The sequence below is a fragment of the Hemiscyllium ocellatum genome, chromosome 1 (assembly GCF_020745735.1).
Source record: "Hemiscyllium ocellatum isolate sHemOce1 chromosome 1, sHemOce1.pat.X.cur, whole genome shotgun sequence".
Taxonomy (NCBI): domain Eukaryota; kingdom Metazoa; phylum Chordata; class Chondrichthyes; order Orectolobiformes; family Hemiscylliidae; genus Hemiscyllium; species Hemiscyllium ocellatum.
The window spans coordinates 165,886,172-165,908,383 of NC_083401.1; the positions used below are offsets into that span (position 1 = coordinate 165,886,172).

The following is a 22,212-nucleotide window of genomic DNA, read 5'->3' on the forward strand; positions in this document are numbered from 1 at the left end:
AGGATGTGCTGGGCAAGTGCTGGAAGCAGATACAATGGCAATGTTAGACACATGAACAGGCAGAGACTAGAGGAATACAGACCACATGCAGACTGATGGAATTAGTTTAGAATGGCACCACGTTCACCACAGACATGACGGGCCGAAGGGCCTGATCTTGTGCTGTTCTAAGTTTGGCGAAAGGTGTTCATACTTTGTGAATTGCCATAATTATGAGCCTCTGATGTTGCTTTCCATTTAGAGGCTTAAACAACCATTAGAACTAATACTTGGGACAGAGACCACTGGACAAGGATCAAGGTAAAGCAGGGTCACTCACCCCCTCTAATCCCCGTTTGGTTCAGATGAAAGACAGAGCCTGAAGATCTTTGTAAAGCTCAGCTACTCATTGCTTCAATATGCCAATCAAAGTATTAGCTTTAAATATGTGGTTGCTGTTAGAGGCACCCCACCATATTAGCTAAATAAAGAAGGATAGCGCTTGTGATATCTCCCATCAATCTCCCCCTACATTTAAAACAGCAGCATTTCATTTTAAGAAATGCATCTGGTGGTGTTCCTGTAAAATTCTGGATCCTTATTAGAACTGATATCATCCCAGTGAACACAAAAAAATCCCCAATGTCACCCTCAAGTGAGCAGGCGCGATCATAAATTCTGCCAGCACGCTGTTAATCTTTGGTCATTGCTAATTATTTTATCAGAGTTCATATCTTTCATGTGGACGTGGATGATTCTCAACCAGAGGTCGAAGATTATCTGAATCACGACCCAGTGCCAAAACTGCTCGGAAATGGCCGTCGGAAAGGGGATTCACAGCGTCTGAAATAACCGCTGCCACTCCTCCACCTCCTCCCTGCCGTGTAATACTCCATGTCACATTCTGCAGAGAGCCGATCGGAGTGATCCCTAACCTTCCCTTAGAGCCGGCTGCCCATTCATTCACCCCTGCTTGGTGGTGCTGGTGGTTGCTGGGCCCTGTGGTGTACATTTCTGCTTTGTTTAATTCTGTCGCTGCCCCCTGAGCTGATGATTTGTAAGTTTCTGCAGCTTGCTGCTTTCACTGTGCAGGCTGCACCTCCTCTGCTCAGATCCTCCAGCTGAGAGCAGTCAGGAGGGCTCAGGAACTCTGTCTATTGGCTTGTTTCCCCTCTCTTACTGCCAGCCTCCTTCAGACTGGAGGCTCTTCAGTTGTCGTAGCGTCACACTCGCTGCTGCAGTTTGACATCTTGGCCGTGTGTGATGGAAAGTCTTTGAGCGCTCAACAGAAAGGGGGACATACACAGGGAACATTACATTTCGGAGTCTCGTAAATGAAACCGAAAATAATCATGACGGACATGTGAGTAAAGAAACATTCTGGTTAAAGGTGCTAACGGATCTTTAATTCTACATTCGGAGTTTTGGCTTGATGTATTATTGTGTTAAGCATATGTTTGATCGAACACTTCACCAAATACTGCATTGCCTGTTTTATTTTTCTGTCAAAGAAAGTTTCAGTTAAGCCTAGGGAGAATAAATAGCCAAAACTGTGAGCGATGTGTGCATGGAAACAGGGGGACAGTGTACGTTCCATTGAGTTCAAAGCAACTGTTTCTGTCTATGGTGGTAATAAAATTAACTTGTCACTATTTTCTGACATGATCTGTTTTTATGTTCTGGCAATGTATATCTTGTGGTTTATTTTTCCTGTTGACACCACAGCATTTTTAGATAAGTTTGCTATTTTTGCAAATCTGGCTTATAAATAAACACAAGGTAAATAGAAAATTTAAATAATATATGCGCACATTGTATCCAATTCTAATTGCTACCTATTTAAAAGTTTCCTTTCAAGCAATGTAGATGCTGAGAGGTTGTTTGTCCTGGGAGCATGAGAGCAGGGGGCCATCATTGAGCATTAGGTCTCTGCTCTCTGGGACTGAGATGAAGCAACATTCGTACACTCAGAGGGTATTGAATCTTTGGGAAGTTTTATTTCTACTCAGAAGGTGGTAGATGATCAGATAATGAAGATATTAAGTCAAGATCTTAGTGAATGGCAGTAGAAGGCACAAAGGGCTATATGGCATGCTCCATCTCCTATTTCTTGCATTCTTACGTTGGTGTAAACGCACAAGTCTTCACTAATTGGGAACATACTGCAGACACACTCTGTCACCCACCATTACTGGACCCATCTGGAAACTATTTCACAAAGTTTATTAGGCATTTAATGATCCGTGTGGTTTTTGCTTGACACAATAGTCTGATATAGTTATGTAATCTGTACACATTCGCCTCTCTGCTTTTCCTATTGTCATTGAGAAGTGATCAGGAAGTCTGTAGGGGAATGCAAATGGTCAAATCCCAAATCATAGGTGTGTGTTGGGCTTGGGAAGTAATACAATATTTTAAGGCTAAACTTGAAGCTGGCACAGAGTGTTTGAAAACAAAGATGCAGAAACAGCTTTTCTAACAGTCTGTTTATTATTGCAGTAAGTCAACATTCAAATCAGCTAGTTTTAAAAAGCAGGATAATTTTATAATGTGCAAGTGCAGTAACTGATCAATGGTTGAGAGCTGGGGCTATCAGGACTGTCTTTCTAATGTGTACTGTCAGACAGATGTTGAACATGATTTGTATCTAGGTTTGAATAATTGAAGGTTCTGAATGGTAATTTATTGATCAAAATGCAAATCGATATGCAGCAGGGTTCAAAGAGAAGATGGTTTGGATGCACACTCGCTGAAAGGGAATGAAAGGTAATATGAGATGACTAAAGACTCAGAGCTGAAACTGTCAGAAAAAAGGAGGCTAAGGGCATTTGAAATGTCTATAACACAATGGAGAAGCCCAATGTATAAAAACATTACAGAGGTGATCCATAAAAGGGCATAAGAGGCAAAAGGGAGAGCATGCGAATAGAATATAAATGTCTTTGCCTGTTCTTTAATTATTTATTTGTTTGTAAAAGGAAGTGTTGGCCTGACTAGGGACCAAAAAGACTGTCTTGTGGAGGCAGAGGATGTGGTTGAGGGACTAAATTACGATGTTTCTACCTATCTTCACCAGAGAAAAGGATTCTACCAACAGGGATGGCACGATGGCTCAGTGGTTAGCACTGCTGCCTCACAGCACCAGAGTTCCAGGTTTGATTCCAGCCTCGGGTGACTGTGCAAACTTCACACACACATTCTCTCCCGTGTCTGCACGTGTTTCCTCCGGTTTCCTTCCACACTCTAAAAATGTGCAGGTTTAGGTGAATTGACCATGCTAAATTGCCCAGAGTGTTAGGTGCATTAGTCAGAGGGAAATGGGTCTGGGTGGGTTACTTTTCAGAGGGTCGGTATGGACTGGTTGGGCCAAAGGGCCTGTTGCCACTCTGTAGGGAATCTAATCATAATGGTAAAAGAGGATGCAAAACAATATTAGGTAGGACACGAGTTAAAAGATGAAGTGCTTAAAAGATTGGCAGTCCACTAAGTAGAAAACTCACCCATCCTAGATGGGGTCATTTAGATTATTGAAGAAAGCCTGGGTAGGAGACTGCTTTGGTCACAGTCCTCCTTGGATATAAGGCTTGTACCAGAGGACTGGAATGCTGTCCAGGTGACACCATTATTCAAGAACAGGGAGAGGTACAAATCTAGTATTTAGAGGCTACTCAGCCAAAAAGGAAATATTCAAACTTGAAATTAATAGGCATTTAGAAGAATCGGATCTAATAATTATAATGTTAGCATGGGTTTCTTAAAGGCAGATTATTTCTGATTAACTCCATTGAGGTCTTTGACAAAGTACCAGAGTTGTGGAGGTTAGTGCGGTTGGCAATGTATATGTGGACTTTTAAAAGGCATTTGACAAAGTATAACATAATAGGCTTCTTGGCAGAATTAAAGCTCACAAGACTAAAGGGGTATGGGAATAAAATCATAGGCCATTAACCCTAAACAAGTCCACACCAACCCTTCAAAGAGTAACCCACCCAGACCCATTCCCCTACCCTATATTCACCCAGACAAATGCATCTAACCTATGCATCCCTGAACACTATGGGGGAATTTAGCACGGCCAAATCACCAAAGCTGCATGTTCTTAGACTGTAATGTTGTCTAAAAGAAAGAACATGGATAGTGCTCGGGGAATGATACAGTTGTGCTCCCCGAAGAATGAGACTGTCAGCTTTTTATACGTTGCTTCAGTGTACAGAGTATAATATAACATCAAAGTTTACCGTCGATTCAAATGATAAAAATTGAAATCTAGAGAAGAGGAGAAAGACATCAGGATGCCATAGCCAGATTGATGAAATTGGCAGACACATAGAATGCAATAAAGAGAAATGTGGAGTGGACTGTTTTGGAAGGAGTTTAAAGAGAAGTAATAAAAAAAATAATTTTAATGGAGATGCAAGAACAGAGAAACCTGGGCTTTGAAGGTGTCAGGAATAAAAACAATACTCATTTCTGGGTTTTAATAATAAAGAAACAAAATGCAAAAGCAGGGAAAGTAATCTTAAACCTTTATCAAATGCTGTTAAATCCCCAGCTGGAGTATTGTGTACAACACTTGGCACCACACTTTCAGGAGAGTATCAAGGTCCTGAAAAAGATTCACTTGCATGAAATAAGAGATGGTGGCACTGTGGCTCAGTGGTTAGCACTGCTGCCTCACAGCACCAGGGACCCGGGTTCAATTCCCGCCTCAGGTGACTGTGTGGAGTCTCTCTGTGTCTGTGTGGGTTTCCTCCCACAATCCAAGGATGTGCAGGTTGGGTGAGTTGGCCAACCTGCATATGTTAGGGATGTGTAAGCTAGGTGCATTAGTTTAGGGGGGAAATGTAGGGGAAAGGGAATGGTTCTGGGTGGGTTACTCTTCGGAGGGTTGGTGTAGACTTGTTGGGCTGAAGGGCCTGTTTCCACACTGTAGGGATTCTATGATAATTGAAGGATTTCAGGTATTCAGGATCTTAGGAATCCACCTAACCTGCACATTTTTGGATTGTGGGAGGAACCTGCAGCACCCGGAGGAAACCCATGCAGACACAGGGAGAATGTGCAAACTCCACACAGTCAGTCACCCGCAGCCGGAATCGAACCCGGATCCCTGGCACTGTGAGGCAGCAGTACCACACTGTGCCAAAGTGCCACTCTAAAAGGAAGTGAAAAGAGAATTGGATAGAATTTGAAAACAAAAACAATTACAGGGCTATGGGGAAAGATCAAGAATGTCAGATTAATTGGATATGATGGATCAAACAGCCTGTTTTTAATTGTACGATTCTATAGTCACTTAAATGAGAACAGTAACATGGACGGAATCTTTGCAGCCCTAGAATAATGTAGAAAGTTTGGAAAATAAAGTGAGGTCAGCAGTATTGAGATTTATAGAGTTATATAGCATAGAAACAGACCCTTTGGTCCAACTCATCCTTGCTGACCAGATATCCCAATGTGACCTAATCCGATTTTTCAGCATTTGGCCCATATCCTTTTAAACATTTCCTATTCATTTACCTATCTAGGTGCCTTTTAAATGTTGTAATTGTACCAGCCTCCACCACTTTCCCTGGCAGCTCCTTCCACACATGCACCACCCTCTGTGTGAAAAAGTTGCCCCTTAGGTCCCTTTAAATCTTTCCCCTTTCACCTTAAACCTAAACTCTATACCTTAGGGAAAAGACCTTGTCTATTTACCCTATCCATGTCATCATGCTTTTGTAACCCTCTATCAGGTCACCCCACAGCATCTGACACTTGAAGGAAAAAAGCCTATTCAACCTGTCCTTATAACTTAAACTCTCCAGTCCCTGCAAATCCTTGTAAATCTTTTTTTACACCCTCTCAAGTCTAACCACATCTGTCCTTTAGATGGGCAGCCAGAAACTCCTGATGATGAAAGTAAAATGTCCGGTTCTGTAACCAAGTGTTGCATGGTGAGATGACAATCTTGCAATTGAATGGCTAGTGGCCTTTTTTTGGGGATCCATTTGTATTCATTAGCACCTCATCATTACCTAGTGATATGTTGTTTCCCATTCTCCCAGTGACTGGAGAGAGACTAGATAATTCCTGACAGGAAAGTTGGAGTGGGTGCCTGGTGACTCCACCTTGGTCAGGAGTTATTAACGTTGCAGAACACAGTCCATAGAGTCATAGAAGATGTACAGCACAAAAACAGACCCTTCGGTCCAGCTCATCCATGCCGACCCCATATCCTAACCTAATCTAGACCCATTTGCCAGCACTTGTACCATGTCCCTCTAAACCTTTCCTATTCATATGCCCATCTTGATGCATTTTAAATGTTGTAATTGTACCAACCTCCACCACTTCCTCTGGCAGCTTATTCCAAACAAGCAACATCCTCTGCATGGTAAAGTTGCCCCTTAGGTCCCTTTTAAATCTTTCTCTTTTCACCTTAAATATGTGCTCTCTAGTTTTAGACTCCCCCCACCTCAGGGAAAAGGCTTTGTCTATTTGATCTCTCCTCAGGATCTTATAAACCTCTATAAGGTCACTCCTCAGCCTCCAATGTTTCAGGAAAAACAGCCCCAGCCTATTCAGCCTCTCCCTATAGCACAAACATCCTTGTAAATCTTTTTTGAAACCTTTCAAGTTTCACAACATCCTTCTAATTGGAGGGAGGCCAGAATTGTACACAGCGTTCCGACAGTGGCCTAACCAATGTCCTGTACAGCAGCAACATGACCTCCCAACTCCTGTACTCAATAATCTGACCAATAAAGGAAAGCATACCAAACGCCTTCTTCACTATCCTATCTACCTGAGACTCCACTTTCAAGGGACTATGAACTTGCAGTCCAAGGTCTCTTTGTTCAATAACACTTTTCCAGATCTTACCATCAAGGTATAAGTCCTGTCCTGATTTCCAAAATGCAGCACCTCACATTTATCTAAATTAAACTCAATCTGCCACTCTTCAGCCCATTGGCCCATCTGGTCAAGATGCCATTGTACTCTTGAGGTAACCTTTTTCACTGTCCTCTACGCCTCCAATTTTGGTGTCATCTGCAAACTTACTAACTGTACTCCTTATGTTCGCATCCAAATCATTTATGTAAATGACGAAAAGCAGTGGACCCAGTACCGATCCTTGTGACACTCCACTGGTCACAGGCCTCCAGTCTGAAAAACAACCCTCCATCACCACCCTCTGTCTTCTACCTTTGAGCCAGTTCTGTATCCAAATGGCTAGTTCTCCCTGTATTCCATGAGATCTAACCTTGCTTACCAGTCTCCCACGGGGAACCTTGTCGAACGCCTTACTGAAGTCCATATAGATCACATCTACCGCTCTGCCCTCATCAATCTTCTTTGTTACTTCTTTGTGACTGCCCACACACTCCCCCAGCCAGGGATACACCAGCTTCACTGCCTTCGCGTGACACCTCTCTGAGACACTTATGTTTGCCCAGTGTTGCACTTTGGAGCATCCTGTCCCATCGCTTTATACTACTGTTGCAAGGACACTTGGTGCACAGTGACAGGCACCTGGCTCCAGGATTGGACAAGGGCGCAACTCCAGGCTCTTCCCTTGAACCCCTAGCACTCTCACGTCTTATGCCAACCTGGATACTGACAGCATCTCTTGCTGTTTTAGGGCAGTGTTTAAAGGCTAACAGTCCCACCTTGCTGCGCTGTTTAGCGTAGACATCCCTGCAGCTTGTCGGCAGTGGTCAGTGAATTTGGTGCATCGTTCTCCATTAATCTCTCACCTTCACCATGCACCAGCAGCTCACTTGGCAAAGACAGTGCAAATACGGCAAACAAATGGTCATGTCTCAAAGTGTAACGGAATCGTCCACAGTCAGGCCAGGGAAGGAAGACAGCCTTCAGTCAGGGAAGGAAGACAGCCTTCAGTCAGGGAAGCCTGGCACAATCTGTCAAGGGATATCTGCCTCGAAAGTCTGTGGTCATTTGGGATGGTCAGGGTCACACACTCCATCCCTTTACTGTCCAGAAAGTGGGTCATGGTCAGCCTTGCAGGTCCTGTGCAATCAGTCCGGGGATTTTATCCAGCTATTCCTTGCTAGCATTGTGTTTGTTCATCCCTGGGAGTGTATCTTCCTTATTCTTGTCAGAATGTGAAGTGTCTCTTATTGAAACCTACCAGATCTCCAGGCAGTCTGACACAGTGATGCTGACAGGACAAGCAAAACATTTCCCCACCCCTGAAGGAGGAAGTTAAGGGAAATAATTGGGTGAGATTTCCCTTGCTACGTGCCCTCTGCTTACTGGTTAAGCTGCCGGCGAGAGCGTTCTCATTTAAGGGCCACTACTCACAACTCAGTATCCAGAGGCAATTTGAGCTACAAATGGAGGACAAGAGCTTGGCCTCTGAAAGCCATGCCCCAGGTCTTGCCTTTGACCTGCCCTTACCTTTGTGACCCACACCTCACACCTCAAGGATAAAAGCCACGTAGCTATCACTTTCTGAATCCCTGAACTGACAGTCTGTAGGATCTATAAACTGAAGCCCCTGCTGAGGAATTTGCCTAAGCTTGCCTATTATAGCTGATAGGTTGGGTTATCTGAGTGGGAGTTGGGTGGAGGTATCTTTATTGTCCATGTTTGCCCCACGCTTAGTCACAAAAAGGGAAGGCTGTACCTGATATTTTCCCTGTGGAAGAGATTTGACTTAAGGTGCAGTTTAAAACAGAGGATCCCCATTTAAGTAGCGATGGAGGGCAATGTTTTTCTTTGAGGGTCCCGAGGAACTGTCTCCCCCAGTGATCAGTGCAGTTTATGTTTATATACACAGCACTTGCAAACAGATTCCATTAAATCCAATTTAGTCAGTCAATGGAAGATTGCCATGAGTAGGATAAGTATTTTGCTTTCACTTAAATCCAATCAAACAATTATATCTTCAGATCTTCTGTGATTTTGCATGCCAAATTACAGCACTTAGATCGGGTTAATGAATATTGTTTCATTCCAGAAGATTTGCCCTAAATATTGCCTAAGGCTGTGATGCAACATTTTGATAATTACACTGGGTAATGCATGAGCAACAAAGCTGACTGTACCACGCTCCTAAAATATACAATTATTGAACTAGCACTTAAATAACAGCAATGAGTGATGCTCACTTATTTAAACAGTTTGTACACAGTGCTTTGAAAGTATCCTTTGGAGTGGTTATTTGATTTGCTGGAATCTCAGCTCCACATGACAAATGCAACTAACTGGTGGTATCTGACAAACATCACCATTGTGGTGTTTTGTGAAGTGTTTTTGTTGCAACCTCTGAGCAGTGTAATCAGACTGGTTGTATGATCACCTTTTCTCTGTGGGAGAGATTTTGACCATCATGTGTGCTGCTACACACTTCCTGATCCCGGTACAGGCAGGTACAATGACAACATTTAAAAAAATACTTTGACAGGTACAAAAAGGTTCGGAGGGATAAGGGTCTGGATCAGAGTGATGCTGGAAATCAGGGTCTAGATCAGAGTGATGCTGGAAATCAGGGTCTGGATCAGAGTGGTGCTGGAAATCAGGGTCTAGATCAGAGTGATGCTGGAAATCAGGGTCTGGATCAGAGTGGTGCAGGAAATCAGGGTCTGGATCAGAGTGATGCTGGAAATCAGGGTCTGGATCAGAGTGATGCTGGAAAAGCACAGCAGGTCAGGCAGCATCTGAGGAGTAGGAGGATCAACGTTTCAGGCAAAAGCTCATCCGTCCTGATGAAGGGCTTTTGCCCGAAACGTTGATTTTTCCTGCTCCTCAGATGCTGCCTGACCTGCTGTGCTTTTCCAGCACCACTCTGATCCACGCCCTGATTTCCAGCACCACTCTGATCCAGACCCTGATTTCCAGCACCACTCTGATCCAGACCCTGATTTCCTGCACCACTCTGATCCATGCCCTGATTTCCTGCACCACTCCGATCCAGACCCTGATTTCCTGCACCACTCTGATCCACGCCCTGATTTCCAGCACCACTCTGATCCAGACCCTGATTTCCTGCACCACTCTGATCCACGCCCTGATTTCCAGCACCACTCTGATCCAGACCCTGATTTCCTGCACCACTCTGATCCAGACCCTGATTTCCTGCACCACTCTGATCCACGCCCTGATTTCCTGCACCACTCCGATCCAGACCCTGATTTCCAGCATCACTCTGATCCAGACCCTGATTTCCAGCACCACTCTGATCCAGACCCTGATTTCCTGCACCACTCTGATCCACGCCCTGATTTCCTGCACCACTCCGATCCAGACCCTGATTTCCAGCATCACTCTGATACAGACCCTGATTTCCAGCACCACTCTGATCCAGACCCTGATTTCCAGCACCATTCTGATCCACGCCCTGATTTCCAGCACCACTCTGATCCAGACCCTGATTTCCAGCACCACTCTGATCCAGACCCTGATTTCCAGCACCATTCTGATCCACGCCCTGATTTCCAGCACCACTCTGATCCAGACCCTGATTTCCAGCACCACTCTGATCCACGCCCTGATTTCCAGCACCACTCCGATCCACGCCCTGATTTCCTGCACCACTCCGATCCACGCCCTGATTTCCTGCACCACTCCGATCCACGCCCTGATTTCCTGCAGCTGCAATCCTCACTTTTGCCTCCGAGGGATAAAAACCAAACACAAGTAAATGGGACCTCTTCAGTTTAGGAAACCTAGTCAGCATAGACGAGTTGGGCCGAAGGGCCTGTTTCTGTCCTGTATGACTCTATCTCCTTCTCCTTTGTTAAATTTGGTTCTGATTGAATGATGACTGTCTCAGTGTATGATAGCTCACAAAGTTCAGGAGTTGGTGTGAGGCTGAACTTGTGTGTTTTATTTACAGGGGAGCTGGAATTTGGAACATACTCTAAATTCATCTTGCCTCCTTGCACAAATCCTGGTGAGGATAGAGGAAGTGCTGGTGTGTTGGGTCCACTCTTCCTGTATCCCTCGATTCAGGAATACAACCCAGGTGACCTCTCTTTGACCCAGCAGGTTCCTTGGAGCAGACATGAGTTCCTTTTGTGAGCTCTGCAAAAGCTTTTAAAAAAAACAGAGCATAGGAAGCAATTGCAATGGATTCTCTCTGCCTGATGACTGGTGTTATTTTCCTTAGATTTCCAATCCATAAGCAATCTTGGACATTCCCCTACTAGTGAGCTTTGGTTTAAGGTGAAAAGGGACCTAAGGGGTAACTTTTTCATGCAGCGGGTGGTATGTGTATGGAATGAGCTGCCAGAGGAAGTGGTGGAGGCTGGTATAATTACAACATTTGAAAGGCATCTGGATGGGTATATGAATAGGAAGGGTTTAGAGTGATATGGGCCAGGTGCTGGTAAATGGGACCAGCTTACATTGGGAAATCTGATTAGCACGGCTGACCAAAGGGTCTGTTTCCATGCTGTATGACTCTGTGACACTACTGGAGTGGGACAGCTGGGCTTGAAGTTTTCATTGGCAACATAAAACAGATGATCAAATTGTAGCTATACATACAGCGAGCACCCATTCCAAATTGGAAGTGATCCATCACCAAGATTAGGGTTAGGCTGAATGGTCAGGATTGAATGATTGCAATCCTGTCCTGTCAGACCTCTGGTGGTTCAGTGATAATTCAGCAGTTTTGGAATACAGATATTATGGATTTCAAAACAGACCTGTGGTAACTAACAATGTCCCCCAAGAGTAAGTCATTGCATGTGTCTCAGTTCATCATTCAGTGAAAGGGTAATGCAAATGAAAGACAACAGGTGATAATTTTGTTTCCTTTTGATCATGATGTAGATGAAATCTATTTGTAGTTTTCTTGGAGAAATCCATTGCTTTATTGTCATTGTTCACCTGGATATTAATTGCAACTATGTGACTGGTCAAACCCACATTTGTCTGTCCCACAACTCCATACTATCGGGTGACTCGAAAGTAAAATTGCAAGCAGCAAAAGGTAGTGAGTACTGGAAAAGGTTCATAAACCAGAGGACACAGTTTTCATTTCAAAAGAAGCAGATACAAGGTTGAGAAAAAGCTTTTTCAAACACGGTGTGATTAAGGTCTGGAATGCATCTGCCTGGGAATTTGGAGCAGACTGGTTCAACTGAGACATTAGAGGACATTAGCTGATTATTTGAAAATAAATGATTTACAAAGGTTACAGGGAGAAGGCAGGAGATTGACACTAAGTCATAATGTTCATTTGGACAGCCAGTTCAGGTCAGGTCAGTACCTGCGGGGAGAGAAACAGAGTTCACATTTAAAGTTGAACACAGAAGTAGTGACTTAATTTCTTGGTGCAGGGTCATAACTGGAACCTGTGATTTGGGTGACCTAGTGATGGAAATTCAGAATTCCTTGCTGTAGACTTGGTAATCCAAGATCTGTACCAAGCAGAACCACAATATTCCAAGGCATTAACCAACCTGGTTCATGAAGACACTTGTAGGAGCAGTCTGCGACTGTTTTAGATTAAATTCCCTACAGTGTGGATACAGGCCCTTCGGCCCAACAAGTCCACGCTGACCTTCCGAACCGCAACCCACCCAGACCCATTCTCCCAACCCTATATTTACCTATGACTAATATACCTAACACAATGGGCAGTTTAGCATGGCCAATTCACCTGGCCTTTGGATTATCGGAGGAAACACGCAGACACAGGGAGAATGTGCAAACTCCACACAGACAGTCACCAGAGGTGGGAATCGAATCTGGGTCCCTGGCTCTGTGAGGCCACAGTGTTAACCACTGAGCCACCATACTACCCACAGGTTAAGATACTTATGACCAGCCCCAGGAAATTCTGCAACCTAGTTCCCAAACAGCTAAGTGCTTTAAACAGGGGAAGCTCAGCATTGCACTGTTGTAGTTGGTGGAACTTCACTGTATCTCCGTACAGCTGTTAGTATTTCCAAATTTTAGACACCCTGGTCAATTCATAAGCTTTCTGAACATTGGCATTGCTATGCAGCACATGTACACACTCCACAGTTCACAAACATGAATTCTTCATGTTTTACTTTCTCCATACTTTGATCTGGAGACTTGTAGCTGAAATGGTGAGGCTCCCTGCACATGTCAGATACCCAAACATGGAACACAATGAGAGTGATCAACCAACAAATACACTTTGCGAATTCACAGTACTGTTATCACATGGTACTTACATTGAAATGTGTTGTTACTTTGTGTACATGCTGGAAAAATGTAAAGATTTGCTCAATATTCCACCAGAGCCTTCCTGGCTCGAATCGTGGATTGTGTGTTTGTTCCACTGAGTGACTTTTTCAGCCGTTCACACTAGTTGCTGATGTTGAAAACCCATTTTCTTCATATTTTCCTATTTTAACAAACCAACAGTTTCCTGCTGCAGTATTGAATTCTCCACTGTTTTGTAATCTTGTCAGGAGTCCTTTCTTTGCACATCGCTGGCCTGTGGTGACCTTGCAATGATTGCACAGAAAGGAAAGACAAATCGCATTGAGCTGCCGTGGGAATGTTATTGTTCCAAGTCCAAACACTCTCTTGTTCAAGGTGGCCAAAATAACTTCCCAGCCCATTGAACCAATCTTTAATGATTTAAACTGGTACAGATTCAAAGTGGTGGCATTAGGGGATCAGTCAGGGTGGTGAGGAGGGAGAGTGTTAGCACAGTGATATCTATTTCAGCAGTTCACAAAGTGCAGAGCTACAAGCCAGTCATAGAATTTAGCCTGTCGAGTCTGCACCAACCCTCTGAAAAGAACTCCAGAGGCACTTTCCGAACCTATCCCTGTAACCCCACATTAACCATAGCTAATCCACCTAACTTGCACATTTCTGGCCTCTACAGGGCATTTTTTTTTAAGTATTATCAACCCACCTAACCTGCACATGTTTGAACTGTGGGAGGAAACTGGAGCACCCGGATGAAACCCACGCAGACACAGGGAGAGTGTGCAAACTCCTTACAGACCATCACCCGAGGCTGGAATTGAACTCTGATCCATGTGAAGCAGCAGTGCTGACCCTAGTGTGCCCCTGTCATTCAGCTATGAAAAGTCCTAATACATGACTGGTACTTCTATTGCCTTGGTAAAGCAGCCAGCATCATCAAAAACCCGTCCGACTCAGTTATACACTCTTCCATTCTCTCCCATCAGACAGAGAACACAAAGGTTTGCTACCAAGGACCAACAGATTCAAGTGCAGCTTCTTTCATGCTGTTATCAGACTTATGAACCATCCTCACAAATATTAGAGTTGATCTTTCTCTGTACCTTCTCTGTAGCTTTAACACTATAGTCTGCATTCTGTTCTATAGCCCTGATGTACGTATGTAAGGCTTGATTTATCTGGACAGCACTCAAAACAATACTCTTCATTGTATCTCAGTACATGTGACAATATTAGATTGAATTGAATTGAATTTATTGTCACGTGTACCGAGACACAGTGAAAAGCTTTGTCTTGTGAGTAATACAGGCAGATCACAGAGTTAAGTAGAGTAGATAGTAAATAATAGGTAAACAGTGGCAAAAACCAAAACACAGGTACAGGTGAATGTTTAGAGTTTGTAAGTCCATTCAGCATTCTAACGACAGTAGGGTAGAAACTGTATCAAAACCAGCTGGAGCATGTGTTCAGGCTTCTGTACCTTGCCCGATGGTAGAGGTTGTAGAAAAGCATTGCCAGGGTGGGATGGATCTTTGAGAATGCTGGTGGCCTTTCCTTGACAGTGGGCCTGGTAGATGGATTCTAGAGATGGGAGGTTGGCCTTTGTGATTGTCCGGGCCGAGTTCCCCACTCTCTGTAACCATCTCCGATCCTGAATGGTACAGTTGCCATACCAGGTAGTGATACATCTAGACAGAATACTCTCGATGACGCACCTATAACAGTTGGCAAGGGTATTCACCATCATGCCGAATTTCCTCAGCTGCCTGAGGAAGAAGAGACATTGTTGGGCCTTTGTAACCAGTGCATCCACGTGAAGAGTCCAAGAAAGCTTGTTGTGGATGACCACTCCCAGGAGCTTGACCCTCTCCACTCGTTCCACCTCTGTGCTGTTAATGCGGGGTGGGGGGTGGAACATGAGTAACATCCCACTGAAAGTCAATAATGAGTTCCTTGATTTTGCCGGCATTGAGAGCTAGGTTATTCTCAGTGCACTATTTTTCTAGGTCTCCCATCTCCCATCTGTAGTTTGTTTCATCACCATCTGAGATTCGACCGACTGTGGTGGTGTCATCAGCGAACTTGTAAATGGCATTAGCGACACAGTCATGGGTATACAGTGAGTACAGTAAGGGGCTGAGTACACACCCCTGGGAGGCTCCAGTGTTGAGTGTTAGTGAGGATGAAAGATTGTCCCCAGTCTTCACTGATTGTTGCCTGTGGGTCAGGAAACTGAGGATCCAGTTGCAGAGTCTGGGGCTGAGTCCAAGATCGCTAAGTTTAGTAATCAGTCTCAGGGATAACTGTGTTGAAGGGTCAATGAGTAGGATCTTACATAGCTGTTCTTGGTGTGAAGATGTTCTAGGGAGGAGTGAAGGGCAAGTGATATGGCATCTGACGTGGATCTGTTGGTCCGATAGGCAAATTGGAGTGGGTCAGGAGGAGTGGGGAGGCTGGAGTTGATTAATGCCATGGCCAGATTAGAGTGATGCTGGAAATGTGCAGCAGGTCAGGCAGCATCCGAGGAACAGGAAAATTGATGTTTCAGGCAGGAGCCCTTCATCAGAAATCCTGCCTGAAACATTGATTTTTTTTCCTGCTCCTCGGATGCTGCCTGACCTGCTGTGATTTTCCAGCACCACTCTAATCTCTAGCATCTGCAGTCCTCACTTTCACCTAATGCTATGACCAGCCTTTCGAAGCACTTCATGACCACCGAAGTCAAGTCAAAGCCCACGCACAAAGGCTTGAGCTGCTGTTTGTGTCTCACTGGTCACTCAGAGAAGAATGAGTAATGATTCCCTCCTACGTGCAGTTTGTCTGTTGGATGTTAGAGTGATACAAAGTAAGACAGTTGTATCTTTTGCTTACATTTGTCCTTCATTCCAGTACCTGGTCTCTGTCTGTGCTGCTTTCTACACCAGCTAGAGTTGAAAGTAGGACATGTCTTTGTGAGTCACCATGTTGGAAGGACAACTTCCAGAAGTTTGCCACTGACTTCAGCATATGAATCCAGTAGGTTTGAACTAACAGGCTTGTGCCTTCTGCTATAAGTGAATGTGTTACAGAATCACAATCGAGAAAGAGGTTAATATCTGCAAATAGGACAAGCTGCTCTGTTTACGGAGATCTGTTTACCCGGTGTCTCGGCTAGGTACAGCTAGAAATGTGGAGTACAGCCCATTATAAAGAATATCCAGCTCTGAAATCAAAACTGTGCAAATCCTATATACTTCATTATTATCTTGGGATGCTGTATAGGGCTGTGTGTAACAGTGAGAAAATGATTTTAAGGAGCAAAGAATAGTCACAAGACTAGTCAAGTGAGTGTGCTAACCCCATGCTAATCAAATACAGCAAGAATTTACATTAGTGTTTAACTAGTTATGTGCTATTTACCACACAATCCCTAATATGTCACTGAAATTCCTTCTGTACTTTTTAACGTCTAAATAAGTACAACAGTTTGATTATCAATTATGCCATTAGATCAGGTTAGATTCCTTACAATGTGGAAACAGGCCATTTGGCCCAACAAGTCCACACTGACCCTCCAAAGAGTAACCCACCCAGATCCATTTCCCTTTGACAGATGCACCTAACACTATATGGGTTATTTAGCATGGCCAATTCACCTGGCTTGCACCTCTTTGGACTGTTGGAGGAAACCGGAGCACCCGGAGGAAACCCACGCAGACACGGGGAGAATGTGCAAACGCCACACAGACAGTCGCCTGAAGCTGGAATCAAACCTGGTTCCCTGGTGCTGTGGGACAGCAGTGCTACTATTGAACCCCTCCAGTGATTTTCTTCAACAGCTATGTTGCGTGAATATCAATTTGAGAAAGGTCCTAACTGATGTTTTACCATCAATGATGCAAATAACTTCAGCAAGAGCACTACCTTTTTTTGTAATATGGTCTTTGTATTTTCTGCTGAGAATGAAATACTTGGAAAACATGTCTGTCACAGACTGTATTAGGTTTCTTTTCCTTTGTCTCTCTATCTCTCTTTCATTGACTATTGTTCACAGGACTGGAAATAACTGCCTGCGACTTACGGAACAACGGTTTTGTGGTAATCAGTAAGAGACACACACGACACACTATCATTCATGCAAGATTCTCAGAAACCACAATGAACTTACAGTGCAGGGTGGGGCACTCTGAAAGCATGGCTTAAACCATTTGCTGATAATCCAGTCTGTCAAATTTTACTACAAGTTTTAAGTAAAAACAGAAAGGACTTTAGATGCTGTAAATTAAAAACAAAAACAGAAATGGATGGAAAAGCTCAGCAGGTCTGGCAGCCTCTGTGGAGAGAAATCAGAGCGACCCTTCCTCAGAACAGTTCTTGAAAGATTTGATTTTCTCCCACCTGCAGGTGCAAAGATGATACTCAGCAAATTACTGCAGGCTTTACTGAGGAGACAGAGCACTGTAGTTGCTGATGCTTGTGCTAACTGTTCAGGAACTAGAGCAAACGCTGGCTACCAAAGCCTATTCCGAATAAACCTTCATGTTTCCCACTAAGAGGATACGGTTCTGCTTTTCCCCACTGCACTTTATTTCCATCTTTTTTTTAGTCTGTCGTAGCCAACTGCCTTCATTAGTTTCCAGGCCCTCTGCCCCTCCTATTCATGTAACAACAACGAATGCCAGCCCAGTAGGAAAGTTTGTGTAGATGGAGAAACAGTATGTTCTGCTACAAGGTAGTGGTCGTTGCATTCTCGTGCAACCTCCTTCTATAGAAAAATGCACAACAGAAGTAATGGGGCCTATGGAAAAAACAGGGTTGGGGTGAACACCAAAAATATCAGTAAAAATCAAAACAAAAATAGTAGTTTGTCGAACACAAATGATAGTACATTCTGAGTAAATGTTAAGATTATATATTTTAATGAAATTATACACTTGGGGTATTGTGTGCAGTTCTGGTCACTGCATTATAAGAAGGATGTGGAAGCTTTGGAAAGGGTGCAGAGGAGATTTATCAGGATGTTGCCTGGTATGGAGGGAAGGTCTTATGAGGAAAGGCTGAGGGACTTGGATCTGTTCTCATTGGAGAGAAGAAGTCTAAGAGGGGATTTGATCGAGACATACAAGATAATCAGAGGGTTAGATAGGGTGGACAGGGAGAGCCTTTTTCCAAGTATGGTGACAGCGAGCACAAGGGGGCACAGCTTTAAATTGAGGGGTGACAGACATAGGACAGATGTCAGAGGTAGTTTCTTTACTCAGAGAGTAGTAAGGACATGGAGTGCACACCCTGCAATGGTAGTAGACTTGCCATTTAATGGCATTTAAATGGTCATTGGATAGGCATATGAACAAGAATGGAATAATGTAGGATAGATAGGCTTCAGATTGGTTTCACAACATCTAGGGCTGAAGGGCCTGTACTGCGCTAGAATGTTCTATGTTCTAATACAATAAATTTAATGTTTTAAGGGGTTTCTGAGTTTGCTGAGTTACAGTACAGTATTAAGACAGGGGCTGAGGGTCAGCATCATCATTACTTTCAGGTGCAGGGTTCAGACAAAAAGAACGATTTAGTGCAGGAGTGGATGGCTGTGGTTAATTGTCCTCAGGCTGTTTCCTGGGAATTGGCTGAAAAAAGGCTTCTAGTTTTTGCTGCTTTGCCATCTTTCTTCTTTCTTGAAGCTGCTCATAGGGTGACAAATAATACATTATGCCAAGACCTGCTATCCTGCTATGTTCTGCACTGCAGTCCTTCTGAACAGCTGCTCCACTTCCCTCAGGATAAAAGACAAAAGGGAAGTGGAAAGTTCTGGTAGCCCTGCATCCTGGACGTCATCGTCCCCATCTCGAGCTTCAATATCCCCCCTAGCAACATGTTGGTGGAGATCCGTCTCCATTCTTCAAACCCAGCTTGCTTTGAAAGAGCTGTGCAATGTTCTTTGATTGCTGGAAGCTCCTCTGATAGTTCAACACCTTGAAAATCATGAAGACAATCTGGGAGAAGCTTCCACCAAACTGCATGCAAGCAGTCCTTGCTGTCGTCACCCCTGGTCTCCACAGTGATGTCAATAGCATTCTTAATGCTAAAGTTCTTCCAAAATTAAAGAACACTGTCCTCATTATCCACCTCAGTAGCTACAATCAGCTTCCTGAATGTCTAGCCTGACAAGTGACCATGAGTCGCAGTGTGACAGTCTGAGCACAGATGGTACTTTCCAATAATTGCCAGGACTTTGGGGCATCCAGTCAATGCGTCTGATGATAACTATTAGAAAGTCAACAGGTTATGTGCATGTTATTTCCTGAAATGTGCCTCTTGCATCTTAAATAATAATTTTTAAATGCTGCTATTGCACTCTGGTCCATGGGTTGAATGAGAGGTTAGATTAGATCCCCTACATTTGACCCAACAAGTCCACACCGACCCACTTCCCTACAAGTATATTTATCCCTGACTAGTGCACCTAATACTATGAGCAGTTTAGCATGGCCAATTCACCTGACCTGCGCATCTTTGGACTGTGGGGGGAAACCCACACAGACACAGGGAGACTCCACACAGACAGTTGCCTGAGGTGGGAATTGAACCTGGGTCCCTAGCACTGTGAGGCAGCAGTGCTAACCACTGAGGCACCGTGCCACCCCTTAGTTGTTTTCAGAAAGCTCACCAATGGTGAGAGGGTGGCTTGGTGCATTGGCCTGAAAGAGGAGAATCTTGAAATCCAAATCTTTGCTCCTTCAACAGTTTCTAAAAGCATCCTCGAAACCATCATCAATAAGGTCAGAAAACACTTGCTCCATCATCTAACCTCTTTTGCTGAAATGAAGTAAACAACGAGAGTGAAGTTAAGGTAACCAGGGGATGGAATCATGTGTTAGCTGACAGGAATTTGTGTTTTTAAAAAAATCATACCCCAGTTCACCAATTGCATTGACGAAATGGGTGTTACAGGACTGCAACCTGTATAGGATATATATCTATTGGGCATATTCTGTTTAGAGATTTGGAATTTTTAATAACCTAACTAGCAGTCACTTCAAAGCCTGTTGGAGGCTGTCACCAAAATGAATATTTTTCTTTTAACTAAACCTTTCAAATGCTCTGTCATCTTCAGTCTTCGTTGAGGCCTTATGTCAGTGAGGCAGCCCATTGGTCTACATTGATTCTCTTAAAATCAGTAAGCCAGCACACCTGATTGGGTTCTGCATCTTTGTGAAAGTGAACCAGCAAGGTGTAGGACTCTGATTTGGTCAGTTTCCAGGCCTCCAACTTCACTTTCAGTGCTCCATAACTTTGTGACACAGAACAGGCTCAAGGAATGTCTAGCCTGAGAAGTGACCAAGTCACAGTGTGACAGTCTGAGCATAGATGGTACATAACAATAATTGTCAGGACTTTGGGACATCCAGTCAATGTATCTGATTACAATTATTTGTAAAAGATGGAAAATCATGGGTTATGTGCAAGGTGTTTCCTAAAATGTACCTCTTGCTAATGCCACTATTCACTAGATTGACAGACTGCAAAGTCAACCTGGAAAAGAGACACCTACAAACATACAAACAAACAGGGGATAACCAAGCATCTTGTTATGGTGGGCAGCTGCAGAGGATGGGCCTTTCTGAACTACCTCTGTGCCGTTATTGAGGATATGGTGTCCCAAGTGAAAACTGGAAAGCCATAAAATGTATTGTGTCTAGACGCACAGAATGCCATCATTTAAGTCTTTAATGAAGAGCTGAAGAAGAGGGAGTAGCAGGTATTAGTTCAGGGGATCACAATAGGCTTGGCAGATGCTCTGAATGCCCCAGGGATTGGAGTTTACTCCATCAGTATACAGGGTTTGAAGGGGGATTGGATGGGAAACTCACCGCCTTTTCAGATACTTATTTTGGAAAATTATTTCAATTTGGACCAAAAATGAAGGATAGTCAAGTTCAAATTAGCTAGAGGCATTGCTTTGAACAAATCTCAGAGAATTTCTCATCCAAGTGTGATTCATTTCTGGACTGGTCCCCTTGGCAGGGTAGCAAAGCATTAGAATAATTAAAGAAACCCCCATTAGTATAATTACGACAACTAGATTTCTAGGAATTGAGATGGACAAATAGATTCCTTTAGTTATAACTATTGCAATGAATGAGGAAAGTAAAAGATAAACAGAAGCTCCCAAGAACAAGGGAGAAAATTGAACAAATAATTTACAGACAATAAAAATAGGAAATAGAATCAATTACAAACAGAAGTAACATTTTAGGTGTATGATAGGGAAGAATATTCAAACACCACAGATCAAATCTTTCAAATATGTGTATCAAATAGTTTTTGTTGCTGCAATTATAGTTTACAGTAAATATGTATATTGCGAAGTAACTAAACAAGTTAACCAATACTGGATGTTTCAATGTCTGTACTATTTGAAATTGACTGTGATTCAATGTGATAGAAATTTTTATGGGAGACATTTGGAAATTAATTGTAAGCTATATATTTAGGAATCCAGCCAAACTAATTTCATTTGTATTGGCAGACTGAACATTATTGAGTTGTAGCTAGACATTTCAGAGTTAATCTTATTAATAAGCAAGTGCTGAACAAAAATGCCAAACTTCATTCCTAAAGTCAAATAAATTGATACTACCTAAAAGTCAGCAGCAAACAAAAACTGAGATGTCATTTCTGAGGTTCTCAAAAGTAAATAGCATTCAGACTTGCTTACTTGCACTGAGGAGTTTGCACTGTAGTTAGAACACGTAACAGGACCTGACTGGATTTGATTCCAATACAGTATTTGAAAGGATAGTTGGTTATGTCAATATCAAGCACAGTTGAGTAGAAATCATGTTGAGTTTTTCAATCACACATTAAATAGCACTGGAGAACTGGTTTAAAGATGAAAAATACCAGCCTAGATAACTAATATTCATTGTTTCATGAAATGTAAGATTACATGGATAAATAATTTTTCTTGCATTTTTTTAAATGCTTAAAATTCAATTTAAGTACAGCAGTGCTAGGTGAAAGAGAATAAACATGAGGTATAACTACTTCCCTGTACTTTTGGAATTAATTTATCAATTTTACAGCTGTGTGTAAGAT

The 22,212-nt window shown here is 43.2% G+C and overlaps 1 protein-coding gene across 2 annotated transcripts in view; it reads left to right on the plus strand.

The window, feature by feature from the left end:
- Positions 1-22,212, plus strand: part of trim2a (tripartite motif containing 2a) — a 165,258-nt gene that overhangs the window by 57,658 nt on the left and 85,388 nt on the right. The window contains exon 1 of one of the 2 annotated variants that reach the window (XM_060827604.1): positions 1,198-1,342. The exons of the other annotated variant lie outside the window; for it this stretch is intronic. The gene's annotated coding sequence lies outside the window, so the exon portion shown is untranslated. Of the gene's footprint in view, positions 1-1,197; positions 1,343-22,212 lie in introns of those variants that run through there. 2 annotated transcript variants of the gene reach the window in all.